The sequence below is a fragment of the Geotrypetes seraphini genome, chromosome 11 (genome assembly GCF_902459505.1).
Source record: "Geotrypetes seraphini chromosome 11, aGeoSer1.1, whole genome shotgun sequence".
NCBI lineage: Eukaryota > Metazoa > Chordata > Amphibia > Gymnophiona > Dermophiidae > Geotrypetes > Geotrypetes seraphini.
In genome coordinates, this window is record NC_047094.1 from 73,419,205 (window position 1) to 73,435,121 (window position 15,917).

Below are 15,917 nucleotides of genomic sequence, written 5' to 3' on the forward strand. Positions count from 1 at the left end.
ACGACTCAATTTGTCCGCCAAATAGTTGTGTTGACCCTGAATGTAAACTGCTCTGAGGAAGATGTTGTGGAGAATCGCCCACTGCCACAATTTCAGAGCCTCTTGACAGAGGGAGTGAGATCCCGTCCCTCCCTGTTTGTTTACATAATACATGGCTACTTGGTTGTCGGTACGTACTAGAATCACCATGTCGTGAAGAAGATGCTGAAAAGCTTTGAGAGCATAGAATATCGCTCTGAGTTCCAACAGATTTATAGGACACCTCCGGTCTGCTTGGGTCCAGAGCCCTTGAGTGCAAAGACCGTCCACATGGGCTCCCCAGGCATACATTGACGAGTCGGTTGTGAGGACCTTCTGATGAGGAAGAGGGTAAAACATTAAACCTCTTGAAAGATTCAAAGAGAGCATCCACCAACGGAGAGACTTCTTTAATGAAGGAGTGATGGAAATTAGTCGAGTTGGTGGATCCACTGATTGTTGCCATTGAGATGCCAGTGTCCATTGAGGAATGCGAAGATGAAGCCTGGCAAAAGGAACTACATGAACTGTAGAGGCCATGTGACCGAGCAGAACCATCATTTTCCTTGCTGGAACAGTGGAAAGTTGGAAGAATTGTTGAGAAATTTGAAGGAGTGCATCCTGACGTGGTTGTGGAAGGTATGCTCTCAGTTTGATAGTGTCCAGAGTTGCTCCTATGAACTGGAGAGACTGAGAAGGAATCAGTTGAGATTTGGGAAAATTGATGTGAAATCCCAGACTTTGAAGAAAGAGAATAGTCTGTTGGGTCGCTACAATAACCCCTGAAAGAGAGGGAGCCTTGATGAGCCAGTCGTCTAGGTATGGAAATACTTGGAGACCCTGGTTGCGAAGAGCTGCAGCTACAACCACAAGGCATTTTGTGAAAACTCTGGGGAAGAAGCCAGTCCGAAGGGGAGAACTTTGTACTGAAGATGAAGATTTCCTACTTGGAATCTGAGGTACTTGCGAAAAGCTGGATGAATGGGGATATGAGTATAGGCCTCTTTGAGATCGAGGGAGCACATCCAATCCCCTTGATCCATCAAGGAATATAGAGTTGGCAGAGTGAGCATTCGAAATTTCTCTTTGACTAGAAATTTGTTGAGAGCTCTGAGATCCAAAATCGGTCGCAAATCCCCCGTCTTTTTGGGAACTAGAAAATAACGGGAGTAGAATCCCGAGTTCCTTTGGGAGAGAGGAACTTCCTCCACAGCTCGCAGGAGAAGAAGAGCCCGAGCTTCTTGAAGAAGAAGAGGAAGATGCGACTGATTTGAAAGACACTCTCTTGGATGGCGATCTGGAGGCACCTGAAGGAGTCGAAGAGAGTATCCCTCTCTGATAATGGTAAGTACCCAGAGATCTGATGTTATGAGCTCCCATTGATGATAAAAATTGGACAGGCGACCCCCTATGGGGAGGGGAGAATTTGGAAACAGAGAAATTTGAATGCTCAAGTTGAGATTGTCAAAAAGACTGAGCAGGCTTAGTGTTAGCAGGGGTCTGTGACTTTTGTTGTCGTTGTTGTGGAGGAGGCCGACGAGCAGGAGGTCTAGAAAAAGCAGGAGTTGTTTTCTGTGGATAGCGACGTGGAGTTTGTTTGAAACCTCTAGTTGGTGCAGGTTTAGGTTTTGGACGGATGAGGGAAGCAAAAGAGCGCTCATGTTCTGAAAGACGCTTTGTAGCTGCCTCAATAGAGTCATCGAATAATTCATTTCCTTGACAAGGAAGATTAGCCAATCTATCCTGAAGGTTAGGATCCATGTCCACTATCCGTAACCATGCTAATCTACGCATGGCTACTGCAAATGCCGAGACTCTAGACGAGAGTTCAAAGGCATCATAGGAAGCTTGTAGCATGAATAGTCTCAATTGAGAAAGAGTCTTAAGGATATTCTTAAATTCTGATAGACGATTGGTGGAGACATCCGGGTAAAAGGAAGACAAAATCTTTAAAAAATGATTGAAATAGGACGTAAAAATGTAATTATAATTCAGAACTCTATTTGCCATCATAGAATTCTGGTATAAACATCGACCAAATTTATCCATGGTACGGCCTTCCCTACCAGGAGGAACTGAAGCATAAATTTTGGAGGGATGTGCTTTCTTCAATGATGACTCTACCACTAGAGATTGATGAGAAAGTTGAGACTTTTCATATCCTTTAGATGGAACCGTTCTGTAACGAGATTCCAATTTAGATGGGATGGCAGTGATAGAATAAGGAGTCTCCATATTGCGAGTGAAGGTCTGCTGGAGAACAGGAGTCATAGGCAATCTGAGTGACTCTTTAGGAGGATGGAGAAGCTCCATATCCGCCAAGTACTCAGGAGTATATTTAGAGTCTGAATGAAGGTCTAGCTTGAGAGCTTGGCCCATATCAAAAATAAATTTGGCAAAAGAAACTGATTTTGGGTCAGATGATTCTTCAGGAGAGCCACTGCGAGATTTATGTTGTACTGAGTAGGATGGAGAATTTTCTCTAGAGTATGTGGAAATGTCCGATTCCATACGCACAGTAGGAGAAGAAGCTGTACTGTGAAGTGGAGTAAGAGAATGTTTCCTCTTCAGACTCCTGGATGGAGAAGTACCCGGTGTACGTGGTACAGAATGAGTCGAGGTGTGTGGAGAACTGTCTCGACGGACTGGCTTCGATGGGGTTCTGGATCGAGAAGGGCTTCGAGTGGAGGCTCGATGTCGAGAACCCTGCTTCGCCTTCGAAGAACGAGACAAAGAAGCCTCGGTATCCAACGTCGAAGACTCTCTCCGAAGCTTGGAGGCCACATGTCTGGAATGCTTCGACCGATGCTTCGGAGGAGGTGAGCCCGGAGACGACTCCGATGAAGAAATGTTTTTCGGTGTCCGGGATCGGCTTCGGGAGACTGGAAGCTCCGGTTGAGTAACAGGCTGGTCAGCCCGAGGCAAGATCGAGGACGGGACCAGTTGAGCCACCAAAGAATTAATCTGAGTGGTGAGGATAGATTTTAACATGTCCTCCAGCATCGGCACCGAGACAGAAGGTTCTGACCTCGTATGTGCAGCAGTACGCTCCGAAGAGGGCGACCTCGAAGGTGAGTATTCCCTTATCTTGGAGGTACGCTTTGAAAGTGGTCGCGCCGAGGACTCTGGTGGCTTCTTGGATACGGCACCTGAAAGGGAACTGGGAGACTTACCCCCCGTAGAAGGCTTCGTGGAAGACGTCGTCTTCGAGGCAACCGAAGTAGAAGAGGTCGAGGCCTTCGAGACCGAAACTCCAGCCGGAGTCTGGGTCGAGGCCTTCGAGACCACAGGTGTCGAGGTCGTCGGAGTCGAGGCCTTCGAGACCGGTGCAGCCGCCACGGTCGAGGCCGGCTCCGAAGATTGCTCCATACCGAAAAGTTGAAAAAATTGAGCACAACGCCGCCGAAAAGCTCGTGGAGTGAGGGTAAAGCAGCGATGACAATCTTCTGGGGAATGAGAGGAACCCAGGCACTGTAAACAACGGCAGTGGGGATCGGTGACCGAAATCACCCGATTACACTGTTGACAACGTTTAAACCCGGTAAGAGGCCGGGACATGGAAAAAATAAAGTCCGTGTCGAACGAAGGAGCCTAGGCCTAGGCCCAAAGCTCGACGGCCGAACTGAAAGGAAAAAAAGAATATACTTTTTTTTTTTTTAACACGAAAAATAAAAGATAAAATTAAAAGATAAAATGAACACAGCGACCGACTTTAAATTAAAAGAAACAGCCGCGGTGATGAGAAGGCAATGCTGCAGAGAAAGAAAACGTGTCTTCTTGTCTCCGCGGAAATAAACGAACTGAGGATCCTCTCAGGAGATGCGCCCCCTAGTTCGGGCGGGAAGGCACGCGCGCAGGCGCGGTGCAGCACTCGAAAGTTCGAGATCTTCAAGCAAGTTTGCTTTCGAGGCTGTCCGCTGCGGGGCTCCGTCGGTGACGTCACCCATATGTGGGAATATGCTGCCTGCTTGTCCTGGGATAACACATCTTCCCTCTTTATCCTGAATAACTTTGTGCATGTGAAAGGGAAGTTGCTTATGAACCAAAATAGCCACCCCTCGTTGACGGCTACTATAGGAGGAAAAATACACCTCTCCAACCCAATCCCTTTTCAATTTCTCATGTTCTGCTGTCGTGAAGTGTGTTTCTTGTAGGAAGGCAATATCAACATGTTATTTGTGAAACCATTTCAACACCTTCTTCCGTTTGTTAGGGGACTGGATCCCGTCCACATTAAGTGTGGAAATTTTCAATTTAACCATACTCTACTTGTCCATCAGTGTAAAGAAAAAGACACAGCAGTCCCTTATGTATTAGGAAAAGGAACCCCCCAGCCAGGTTCCCCCGCTCCAGGCAACCAAGGAAATGTGCGTTCCTGGAATCCCTGAAGAGAGCAGAGCAGTGCCCCCCCCCCCCACAGGGAAGAACACCTTGTAGAACAGAACCCAATACTCTCAAGCTGGCAAACACACTCCCCCATACACACCCTTCCCAACCATTCCCATCCCTAGCACCCTCCCTCAAACCCACCATCTACACAGCCCCAAGTCCTCCCCAGAAGACCTGAAAACAACTAAGAACCCCAAAAGCAAGGAATCTGCAAGGTGTCAAGTCTTGTCAGCACAAAGAGTGTCTGACCCAGCAGACCAAGGGCTGGAGCCAGAGTCAGAGATGGAGACGCCAAGCAGGAGCCCCTCCAGGTTCCTTCATGAAGAGAAACCACCTGCCAGATAACTTGATAACCAAAGACCAGCAGGCTCCGGACTCTGTCGCCGGGGATGGCCACAGGATCAGATGCCAGTCAACATAGTCCTGCAAACCAGGCAAGATGAAACCAGGATACCACAGCCCAAGCCATCCGCTCCCCTGAAGCTGCCATGTAGCCAGTCGTTGAATGCACCCGGGTGGGCCAGGGGCAGGATAGTGGCCAGACCCAAAAAGCCACAGTTCTTGGGCGAGGGTCTAAGAATGCCTGGAAGTCTGCTGGGGTATCCAGTGTAACTGTCCCGTTGATAATTTGGATCTGGACCCTAGCAAGATACTGTAGGGAGAACTTGATCCCAAGGGAGTGTAGCTGAGTACATTAAGGTATCAAAGCCCGCCAGTGCTCGGACAGCTTGACGGAGAAGTCCTGAAAAAGCAAGATTTTGTGGTCCTGGTATTCCAATGTCTGTTGTTGCTGGTAAGCCTCCAGTAGTTTGGCTTTAGCCGTGTAGTTTAAGAAGCATGCTATCACTGGCAGGGAGAGAGCTCTCTCCGCGCATGGTGCCCCAATGCAATGGACCCTCTCCACTTGTACCGGGCCCAAAGAAGGAATTAGTCCCAGAGTTTGGAGCAACTAAGTTGCTACTAAGTCACCCAGCTCTGCATCCCGTACCGATTTTGGCAAGCCTATGAGCTATAAATTATTTTGGCGGCCGCAATTTTCGGCATCCTCTGCCCGCTCCGTCAGCTGTTTCACTTGAGTCTCCAGGGAGGTAATACTCTAGTCTCCAGTAGCTGGAAGAGATGGCGAACAGAGACCTGCATGTTCTCCTCGTGCGAGGGCATGTCGTTTGGCATCGGGCTGGGAGCTGCTATGCTGGTGGGCTTTGCAGGCTTGTCTTTACCAGGCCTTGAGGACTTTATCGGCATAACTGCTGTGGGTCGCCGATGCAAGCTGTCCCGCAAATGAGAGCAGAGACTGACTGGTTGGGATATGTACTTTTTAAGAATGGAAAAAGTACTGACAAGTGTAATTTATGGGGGTTATTTCAAGGAGAAGAGCGGAGCTCGAGCAGGAGACGTCTAGTCAGCGCGCTGTCATCACATGACTCCCGGGCCAGTAATCTATGTGAAAATTGTTCCAATAAGAAATTTAAGGCTGTCATCATGTGACAGGGCTGAGCAGTAACACCCATCACATATCTACCCCAGACACATGTGTTCATTCTAAAACATAACACAACAGGGTTAAACACACAGTTTTTAAAAACATGTGACCAGTTCTTTCCAACCTCCTGGTTGTCCCGAGGTCCTCTCTGGACTCCTCATTCTCCTAGGTCCTCCCTGGACTCCATCCCTCCAGGTCTCTCCTGAGTCCTTCCTCCAACCCTGTAATGGTCCTCCGGGTTTTCGGCAGCTTCCGGTTTCATTCACTGGTCACTCCGCCAGTTGCCACCATCCCCACTGGTCCCTCTGTTGGACACTCCTTAGATCTTGGCTAATGCTCCCAGGATCTCTCAGGCTGAATCACCTGGGGTCCTCTCTGTAAGCTCTCGGTGCCAACACCAGTTTCTCTGCCAACCACCTCTTGAGAGGCCACTGCCAGTTCCTCACTCCATAGCCTCTTGGGTCCCCATCACCTGGATCTTTCTTCACTTGCCCCTCTTCCAGTTGTCAAGCCTGAGCCACTTCCTTGACTGGCTACTCTCAGATCTTTCCTGCTGGTGTATAGGTCCCTGTAGACCACCCCACCCTACCACTTCACTACAGGACCAGGTCTCTTCACTGGTGTATAGATCTCTGTGGACCCTCCCACCAACAGCCTTTCTACTACTGCATTTTATTATTAATCTTTTGTTAACCACGTTGAACTTACGGTTACGTGGTTTATAAGTACGATATTATGTTATATATTGAAGTCTGTGAATTCTCAAGCACGTAGTGCTTCAAATTCGCTTCAAGCACAAAATTACCCGACAAGGGGATGACATTATATCAAATTAAAAATAATAAAATGGGGAGAGCAGAACACACATAACTGCAGTCATGCGTGCAGAAGGAAACAAAAACTGTAGAGGGCGCTAAACTGCACAGTGAAGTATACCAGAGGAAGAGTGAAAAATCCAGAGTGGATTCCTTCTGCAGCATGCAGGTATGGGGGAAATAACCCAGCTGTCTAGAATGTCTCATCTGTTGCATTGAAAATATGCATTAGCAAAAAAATTTCAAATGACACCACCTCATTGATTGCAAGTGTTCTGTAACATGAATATTTTCCTGCCCTTCAAGTATCCAGCCTCCAACCTGGTCAGTATTTAGCTTGTTTCTATGACAATTCTTGGTGGATTAGCCACATATGTAAGATCTCAAGTGAGGAATGTGATGGCTTGGTCAACATTTTGCTCCCCCAAGGTCCTGCCAGGTTAATTTATTGGCCAACTCGTAGAGACACCTGTTGGGTTCCAACAACAACTTCATCAGGCATTCAGTGCATTCATTCACAAGCCATTATGTCAAACATTGATGGGATGTTCAAAATCATTTGCAAGCCAAGAAAAAACATTGTTCAATTTTTGTAAAATCTGCAGTTTAAGCAATTCTGTTATGCTGTGCCTTTTCTTGTCTTGTGCTTAACAAAGCTTGACAACCTATGGCTGCTACCTTTCCTAGGCGATTGGATTGCCAATTTTGCTGAACTAGCAATGATTCAGCCACCATTGACCAATGCAAGATAATTAACGTACCACAGTTTTGCAATAACTTCAATGACTAATTTATGAAAATACATCTGAGCAAAGATGTGTCATAAGCTTAAAGCATGGTAAGCATAACAAGCTTAGCTACATTGTAAAATATCACATCTCTAGCTCATTTGCGTGTTACACAATAGAGTGCTAAAGATGGCTTTCTATAACATAATGTATCTGTGCATGCAAATGATGCGTGCCTTTGGGAGCTTAATTCTGACCATAGCAAGGCCAGGTACAAGATGAAATAGGTGACATCACATCTTTATGTCATATTTTCTTCCAGTTGGCTGCAAACCCACCTGGAGAAAATCCTAGACATACATCATGGGCTATGACTACTGGTCCAGTTATGGCCTGAATCAAAGTCTGGTCAGTCAAAGTAGGCAAATTTTCTATTGTAACATTTTCACATAGTTGCTGGCCTCTAAAAAGGGAGTCAAGCACATATTAGGTTCCAAACTTTGCTCAGGATCTTAATACTAGGGATCTGGATTGGCCACCGTGAGAAAGGGCTAGCAGGCTTGATGGACCATTGGTCTGACCCAGTAAGGCTATTCTTATGGTCTTACCAAGGGTTGTTTTGTGTTATGCGGAGCGTGGTACTCCGTAGGTCTTGAAATAATAGAGATTCAGTTGAAACAGTTGCATGATTTAGTTTGAGACCCTAGTGAATTTCCACACAAAATTTTATTCAATTTGGAGAAGGTTGAGGGGGGATGATTTTCAAAATTAGTCCACTTGACATGGAATGACCCATCCTATATAATAAAACGCTAGCCGCGCATGCACACTCAACTGCGTGCTTCCGTTTTCCCTATCTGTGAGATGTAGGTCCGTGGCCTTGCAGGAGTGCGCATGCGCGAGTCCCCAGCCTTACTTTCCAGCACCTACCACTCGCCGCCAGCGCTGGACTTCCTGCTCTCCGTGTCGACTCCTCTCACCAGCGTCTAAGAAGGCTTCCGACGCTGGCAGGATTGAGAGGAGCCGTGGCGACACCTCACGGGAAGGGAAGCCCAAAACACTCCAGCCGCGAAGGGATGCCGCGGTCCTGACTCAAAACCAGCTGATTCCAGCAGCGTGTGCAGCACTCTACACACGCTGCTTCGGGGCATTTTACCGCCCTGATTTGCTCTGCCGCGTCTCTGATGATGTCATCAGGGACGTGCCAGAGTAAATCAAGGCAGTAAAAGGCCCCGAAGCAGTGTGTGTAGAGTGCTGTATACGCTGCTGGAATCGGCAGATGGTCGGATCGCGGGAAGGGAAGAGTGGGGTCGGCAAGGGACTAAGTGAGCAGTCAAGACCGAGGGATGGGAAAGGGGGGGTAAGGGAAACGCTGCTGCTGTACAGGGAAGTGGTGTGGGGTGGGAAGGAATGCTGGTGCTGTTGTGGCTGCTGCACAGGGAAGGTGGGGATCTAAATGCTGCTGTACAGGGAAGTAGTGGCGGGGAGGGAATGCTACTGCACAGAGACATGGAGGGGGAGGGAATGCTGCTGTGGCTGCTGCACAGGGAAGTGTGGGGGGGGGGGAGAGAGACAAATGGATAGAAAGAAAGCCAGACAGCGAGATGGAAGGCAGACAGAAAGAAAAGAAGAAAGGCACAGGGGCAGAGAGAGACACAGAAAGACAGACAGACAAAGGGGGCCAGGGAGAGAGACAGACAAAAAGAAAAACAGCGGGAGGGAGAGACACAGAAAGAAAGACAGACAGACATATATTCTAGCACCGTTAATGTAACGGGCTAAAATACTAGTATGTTACATAATAACATAATAGATGATGGTAGATAAAGACCCATATGGTCCATCCAGCCTACACAATAAGGTAACCAGAGCTGCATCTGTCATTCTTTGCAGTTTATATTCCTTCATGATCAAATGCTGGCATCACAAACAAGGCAGTCAGCAATTTGTTACAATACCAACCATAAATAAGTAGTTATATTTGCTGCAGTCTTGGAAGAGTGCTTTTATAATTCAATGCTGCATAATCACATTCATTGTCAGTACTTGATTAAACCAACAATCCAGAAATGTTGCTGACAATATTTTACTATCAACTTTAAGATGTTGATAGCATATCAAACCATCATCATACTTGGTTTAATTTTATTAAAATTTCAAAACCAACAGAATATTTGTATATTGTATTATTCAACCCAACCCCTCCATTCTCTCTTCTATGTCAAAGAATTCCATGACTCATGCTCTGCATGCTTTCTCCATATACTAGGAGGTCGAACTCAGAAATGCCTTGAACCTACCTGCCCCTAGGAATGTGTGGATACAGAAGGTTCTAGGCTGACCAAAGAGAGGCAAGTCACAAGCAAAATTAAATTAAATTAAGTTAGATCTCTTTTTCTGCGTATTGTTCAAAATTTTACCATTGCCAGACTTCAATATACCCAGGAAGCATGTCTTCCAAAACAATACTTTCAACAACACTGAAAATAAATTTGTATACTTCATTATATAAATCTCTAACCTCTGCTATTATTTTAGCCCTGCTATTATTTTGTTTTTTTTATGTGTAGGCTAGGAAAGCATGGTTGAGCATCAACAGTTTGTAGCAGGAAAATTCTTAAAAGCAACGAAAATGGTAAGAGGGCTGGAACACTGCTCATACGCCGAGAGGCTGGATAGGCTGGGGCTCTTCTCTCTGGAGAAAAGGAGGCTTAGGGGAGATATGATAGAGACCTTCAAGATCATGAGGGGCATAGAGAGGGTGGATAGGGACAGATTCTTCAGACTGAAGGGGACAGCAAATACGAGGGGGCATTCTGAGAAACTGAAGGGAGACAGGTTCAAAACAAATGCAAGGAAGTTTTTTTTCACCCAAAGGGTCTTGGACACTTGGAATGCGCTACCGGAGGAAGTGATCAGGCAGAGTACGGTACAAGGATTCAAACAGGGATTGGATGGATTCCTGAGGGATAAAGGGATCGTGGGATACTGAGGGAGGAGCTGGGATGTAACACAAGTATAGGAAGTTAACCAGGTAATGAGTATAAACCAACCTGGTCGTGCATGTGCAAGACCGGAGGGCTAGGACTTCGATAGGAAGGCAGGACTTAAATGGGAAACCAAGGTGGCAAGGGAGCCCCTTCTGATGATTCAGACAAGTCTTGACCTGTTTTTGGGCCACCGCGGGAGCGGACTGCTGGGCAGGATGGACCTGTGGTCTGACCCGGCAGAGGCACTGCTTATGTTCTTATGCCACTATCACTAGTGCTGCCCAATTCACGATTTGGATCGATTCACCAAGTCAGTTTTGCTGAATCGATTTAAACTGATTTGTTTTGGAAAAAAAAGGACCCACTAATTCAGGCTTTCCCTCTGCCTGAGTTGGGCGCTGTACTGCGCTGCAGTTTCCTCTGCCACCACTGTCAGACCTGTGGGGGGCACTGCCACTGCTTTTGTAATTACACGGGGGGGGGGGGGGGGGGGTTCTGTTTTCTATCTTTGCTGCTGCCAGAGGAGTACCAAGGGGAGGAGTGTGTGTGTGGGGGAGGGGAAGGGCAGTCCACCTTGGGTGCAGAGTCAGATCATAAGGGGGTGCTCTCAGGATTGGCATTGTGCTCCTCTTCTGGCAGCCTTCACATCTGGCCCTCTCTCTTGCACTTGCACCCCCTTCCCCGTGGCCCTCTTCAGTGACTTGGCAGAAATTAAGATGGGCTGCCAGCGCTGGGACCTTTCCTTTGCAAGTCCTGCCTATGTGGAAACAGAAAGTTGAACAAAGCAGGCAGGACTTGCAAAGGGAAGGCCCCGTTGCTGGCAGCCTGTCTTAATCACTGCCACTGCTAAGTCACCAAAAAGGGCTATGATGAAGGGGATGCGGGTGCAGGTGCAAGGGAGAGGGCCAGATTCAGGACTCATGGGGGAGAGAAAGAGAGGACGGAAAGTTTTCATACCAGACTGGGGAGGGAAGATTGAAAAATGCTGGCTATAAGGTATGGGAACAAGGGAAGAGAGGGGGAAGTGGGTGGAAGGGAGAATGCCAGATGCAGGACTCCCTTGGAAACGGTGAGGAAGGGGGGGGGGGAAAGGAGTGAAAGATGCCATACCATAGGGAGGGAAGAGAGAAATAGAGAGGAGGGAAAGATATCACACTGGGCTGTGGGAAGGAGGGAGGATGGAAAGATGCTGTCTACGGGATGTAGAAAAAAGGGAAGGGGGGAGATAAGCTGAAAATGGAGGCAATAGGGATATTGAGGGGAAATGTTGAAAGGGGGTAGATAGGAACACAGAGGAAGCGATGCTGAAAGGGAGATAGATGGGTTTACAGAAGGAGGCAATGCTGAAAGAGGCTAGATAGGCATACAGAGGGGGATAATATTGAAATAGAGGATTGATGGGGGTATAGATGGAGCAATGCAGAAAAGGGGAAGAGACAACAGAGACAGAGAGATAAATGATGAAGGGGGTAGTGTTGAAAAAGGGGAGGTGAAATAGAGACACAAGAGAAGCAATGCTGAAAAAGGGAGGAAAATTAAGGACATTGAGAAGGTAGATGGTGACCATGGGGGAGGTTAAGAACAGGGACATAATAAAGATGGGCACACAGAAGGGTGATGCTGGAAAACAGGTAGAATGGTGATACTGACAGACACAGAAGGGAAATGCTGGACCAAGGAGATGGAAAAATTATGTTCTTACTTGTTAATTTTCTTTCCTTTAGACGCAGCAGAGGAATCCAGAGACTAGTGGGATAGCACACATTGACCAGCAGGTGGAGATAGAGAACTGATTAACAGGTGGTCGTCTTGGATGGAATGTCTCCTGCAGCTTCAGTATTGCTCTTTGCCCAAGCATCCGGAACCAGAAAATTCTCAGAACGAAAAAACTTCTTTCCCATAACAAATTTCAAAGATATTAATACAGAACACAACTATCAACCATAATGAAACTTGCTATAGAGAAACCGACAGACAATATCCAGAAAGGAAGGGGCTCTGGATTCATCTGCTGCGTCTAAAAGAAAGAAAATTAACTGGTAAGAACATAATTTTTCCTTCCTTAGCAACAGCAGCAGATGAATCCAGAGACTAATGGGATGTAGCAAAGCAATTCTTAATTTGGGTGGGAAGCAAACGCCGCTTCCGCGATGACCAAAGCACCAAAAGCAGTCTCCGCACGCGCTGCCACATCCAACCAGTAATGTTTAGAAAAGATATTCTTAGAAGAACCAAGTAGCCATACGACAAATCTCCTCCAAGGAAAATCCGCTAGACTCAGCCCAGGAAGTAGCTATCGCTCTAGTTCAGGGGTGTCCAATGTCGGTCCTCGAGGGCCGCAGTCCAGTCGGATTTTCAGGATTTCCCCAATGAATATACATGAGGTCTATTTGCATGCACTGCTTTCATTGTATGCTAATAGATCTCATGCATATTCATTGGGGAAATCCTGAAAACCCGACTGGATTGCGGCACTCGAGGACCGACATTGGACACCCCTGCTCTAGTTGAATGAGCATGGAGGCCTTCCGGTAACCGCTTCCCCGCTATCAAGTAAGCGGAAGCAATGGTCTCCCTGATCCACCTAGCAATGGAAGCTTTGGACGCTGCCATACCTTTGTTGCGCCCGTCGTTAGTAACCTGCAGATAGTGGAGAAGAATTCTATGCACATCCAGGAAACAGAATGAAGTGAAGCGCACCCCCTATTCCTGCTTCCGAAAAGCAGGAAGGAAAAGAGATTGGTTGACATGGAAGGAAGAGACAACCTTTGGAAGAAACGATGGTACAGTCCGAATTGAGACCCCTGAATCCGAAATTTGTAAAAAAGGGTCTCTGCATGACAATGCCTGAAACTCAGAAACCAGCCAGGCTGAAGCCATAGCTACAAGAAACACTGCTTTCAATGTGACATCTTTTAGAGTCGCAGTGGACAAAGGCTCAAGCGGAATCTTCTGTAAGCCTCCAAGGACTACCTTAAGGCTCCACTCCGAACAGAGCTTCTTAACTGGTGGATGAATATATTGTACTCCTTTCAGAAACTGAACTTCATCAGGCTGAGAAGCAAGGGAAGATCGAGACACGCGGCCTCTGTAACAAGCAATTGTTGCTACTTGAACTTTAAGAAAATTGTACGCCAAGCCCTTGGCAATTCCATCCTGTAGAAAAGATAGAATGTTAGCTGAAGAAGCATGGAAAGGGGAAATACCCTGATCACCGCACCGAGATTCAAACACTCTCTAGACTCTAGCATAAGACACAGAAGTAGATCTCTTTTTAGCTTGGAAAAGGGTGGAAATAACTTGCTCCGAATAACCCTTATGCCTCAGCCGCAACCTTTCATGAGCCAGGCCATAAGACCAAAGTGGGACGATTTTCCATGTTGATCGGACCCTGATGGAGTAAATCCAGAGTCACCGCAACTGTTTGCCCGTCGAGAGGCTGATCAGATCTGCATACCATGGCTGGCGCAGCCAGTCTAGAGCTACTAATATCACCGATCCCTGAAATCGAGATACACAATGGAGCACATGACCTATCATAGGTCAAGGGGGAAACACATAAGGAAGAAGACCTCGAGGCCAAGACAAAGCCAACGTGTTTATCCCCTCTGACTCCCGCTCTCTGTGTCTGCTGAAGAACTGAGGAAGCTTTGCATTTCAAGACAAAGCCATGAGGTCCATGTCTGGAATGTCCCATCGATGCACCAGCAGCTGGAATGCCTGAGTGGAGAGTTCCCATTCTCTGGGATCTAGAAGATTTCTGCTGAGGAAGTCCACCTGAACATTTGCTAGTCCTGCAATGTGAGCTGCTGAGAGAAGAGGAAGATGAGCTTCCGCCCACTGAAGCAGAACCATTGCCTCGCTCACCAATTGAAGACTGCGGATACCCCCCTGTCTGTTGATATATGCCACTGCCGTGACACTGTCTGAAAAGACCCTGGTCGGGCCGTTCTGAATCAAGGCCTGAAACGCTAGAAGTGCCAGCCGGATTGCCTATAACTCCAGAAGATTGATGGAGCACTGAGCCTCTTCCGGAGACCAGACCCCCTGCGCTGAGGACTAAAGGCACTGAGCCCCCCAACCCAACAGACTGACATTCGTAGAAATTATGATCCAGTCCGGTGATTCTAGTGGCATACCTTTGAACAGATTGGTCTCGCTGATCCACAAATTCATGTTGAGTGCCGCTTGGGGAGTCCAGCAGAATCGACGATTGTAATCCTGAGACACCGGGAGAGAAGTGACTGCTGCAGTGCCCACGGCACTACTTCCAGAGCTGCCACCATTGATCCTAGAACTTGCACATAATCCCATACTCTCGGTGTGGGAGACTGTAGAAGGAGACGAACTTGAGACTGTAACTTCTCTCCCCAAGCTCTGGGTAGGAAGACTTTCCCCACCTTCATATCGAACAATACCCCCAGCACTCTGCTGTCCCTTCCCTAGGCTGTATTTTCTTAGAGCTCCTGTGATGGTATGGTGATGGGGGCAGCAGCGGTTGTAGCTTGCCCTGGATTGGTAGCATGGAATGTTGCTAATTGGTTTTTGCCAGGTACTAGTGACCTGGATTGGTCACCATGAGGACGGGCTATTGGTCTGACCCAGTAAGGCTATTCTTATGTTCTTATGAAAAGGGGGAGATGGACACCTTTGGGGAGAGGAAAGGGGAGATGCTAGACACCTAGAGGGAGCAGGAGATAGGAAAGAGGAGAAGATACTGGATACCCGAAGTGGGAGGAAAGGGGAGATGCTTTACGCCTTGAATGGGAGGGAAGGATAGAGATGCTAGATATGGGGATGGGGTTGTATAAGGAATAATAACTATTCTTTTATACCGCCATAATCATGTGACTTCTAGATGGTTCACACTGAAGAGATCTGGACAATCAGCAAATTACAATATACAGATTCTTAAAATACAGCGAATTACAACCTACAGTTTATTAGAATACACATTGTACGCAAGAGTGGACATATTAGAAGTAATAGAATTGGTTTTAGTGTTTAGTGCAGTTATTGTTCAGGTGATAAATCTATCAAATAAGGCAGTTTTTATGTCTTTCCTAAAAGCGTGGTAGGTCAGTCTAGCTCCATTAATGTAGTAAGAGAAATGCTGACTCTAGGCAAGGCTGGCCTAAGAGGCCTTAGGCAAAGTCAGGCTGTCTCCACCTCTCCCAAGGTCCAGGATATCTCCTTCCCTATCCTCCCACCATACACAGATGGTCAATTCCCCCCCCCCTTCCATCCTCATAGCTATTCCCCCTGCTAACTTCCTCCTAGTCCAACCGTTAGGCTACAGAACCAACAGTGCTAGTCATCTCTGCCGTAGCTCTCCCCTTCCCTACTTGGATAGGAAGTCCGTGTGGGAGAAGGAGCGGGACAAACCAACTTACAGAGCCTGAAAAGTACTATTGTTTCTTTACTGTTATGGCTGGTTCAGGAGGGTGAAGCTACAGTCAGAGCCGGGGGAAGACTCTCAAGTGTGGCAGATAGG

At 47.3% G+C, this 15,917-nt stretch overlaps 2 protein-coding genes across 5 annotated transcripts in view; both read right to left on the reverse strand.

Moving 5' to 3' along the window:
* The window catches only part of LYPD3 (LY6/PLAUR domain containing 3), a 124,803-nt gene that overhangs the window by 108,660 nt on the left and 226 nt on the right, over positions 1-15,917 (reverse strand). The gene's annotated exons all lie outside the window — the stretch shown is intronic.
* The window catches only part of LOC117368901 (phospholipase A2 inhibitor and Ly6/PLAUR domain-containing protein-like), an 82,435-nt gene that overhangs the window by 50,840 nt on the left and 15,678 nt on the right, over positions 1-15,917 (reverse strand). Inside the window, exon 1 of one of the 4 annotated variants that reach the window (XM_033962648.1) lies at positions 15,817-15,900. The exons of the other annotated variants lie outside the window; for them this stretch is intronic. The gene's annotated coding sequence lies outside the window, so the exon portion shown is untranslated. Of the gene's footprint in view, positions 1-15,816; positions 15,901-15,917 lie in introns of those variants that run through there. 4 annotated transcript variants of the gene reach the window in all.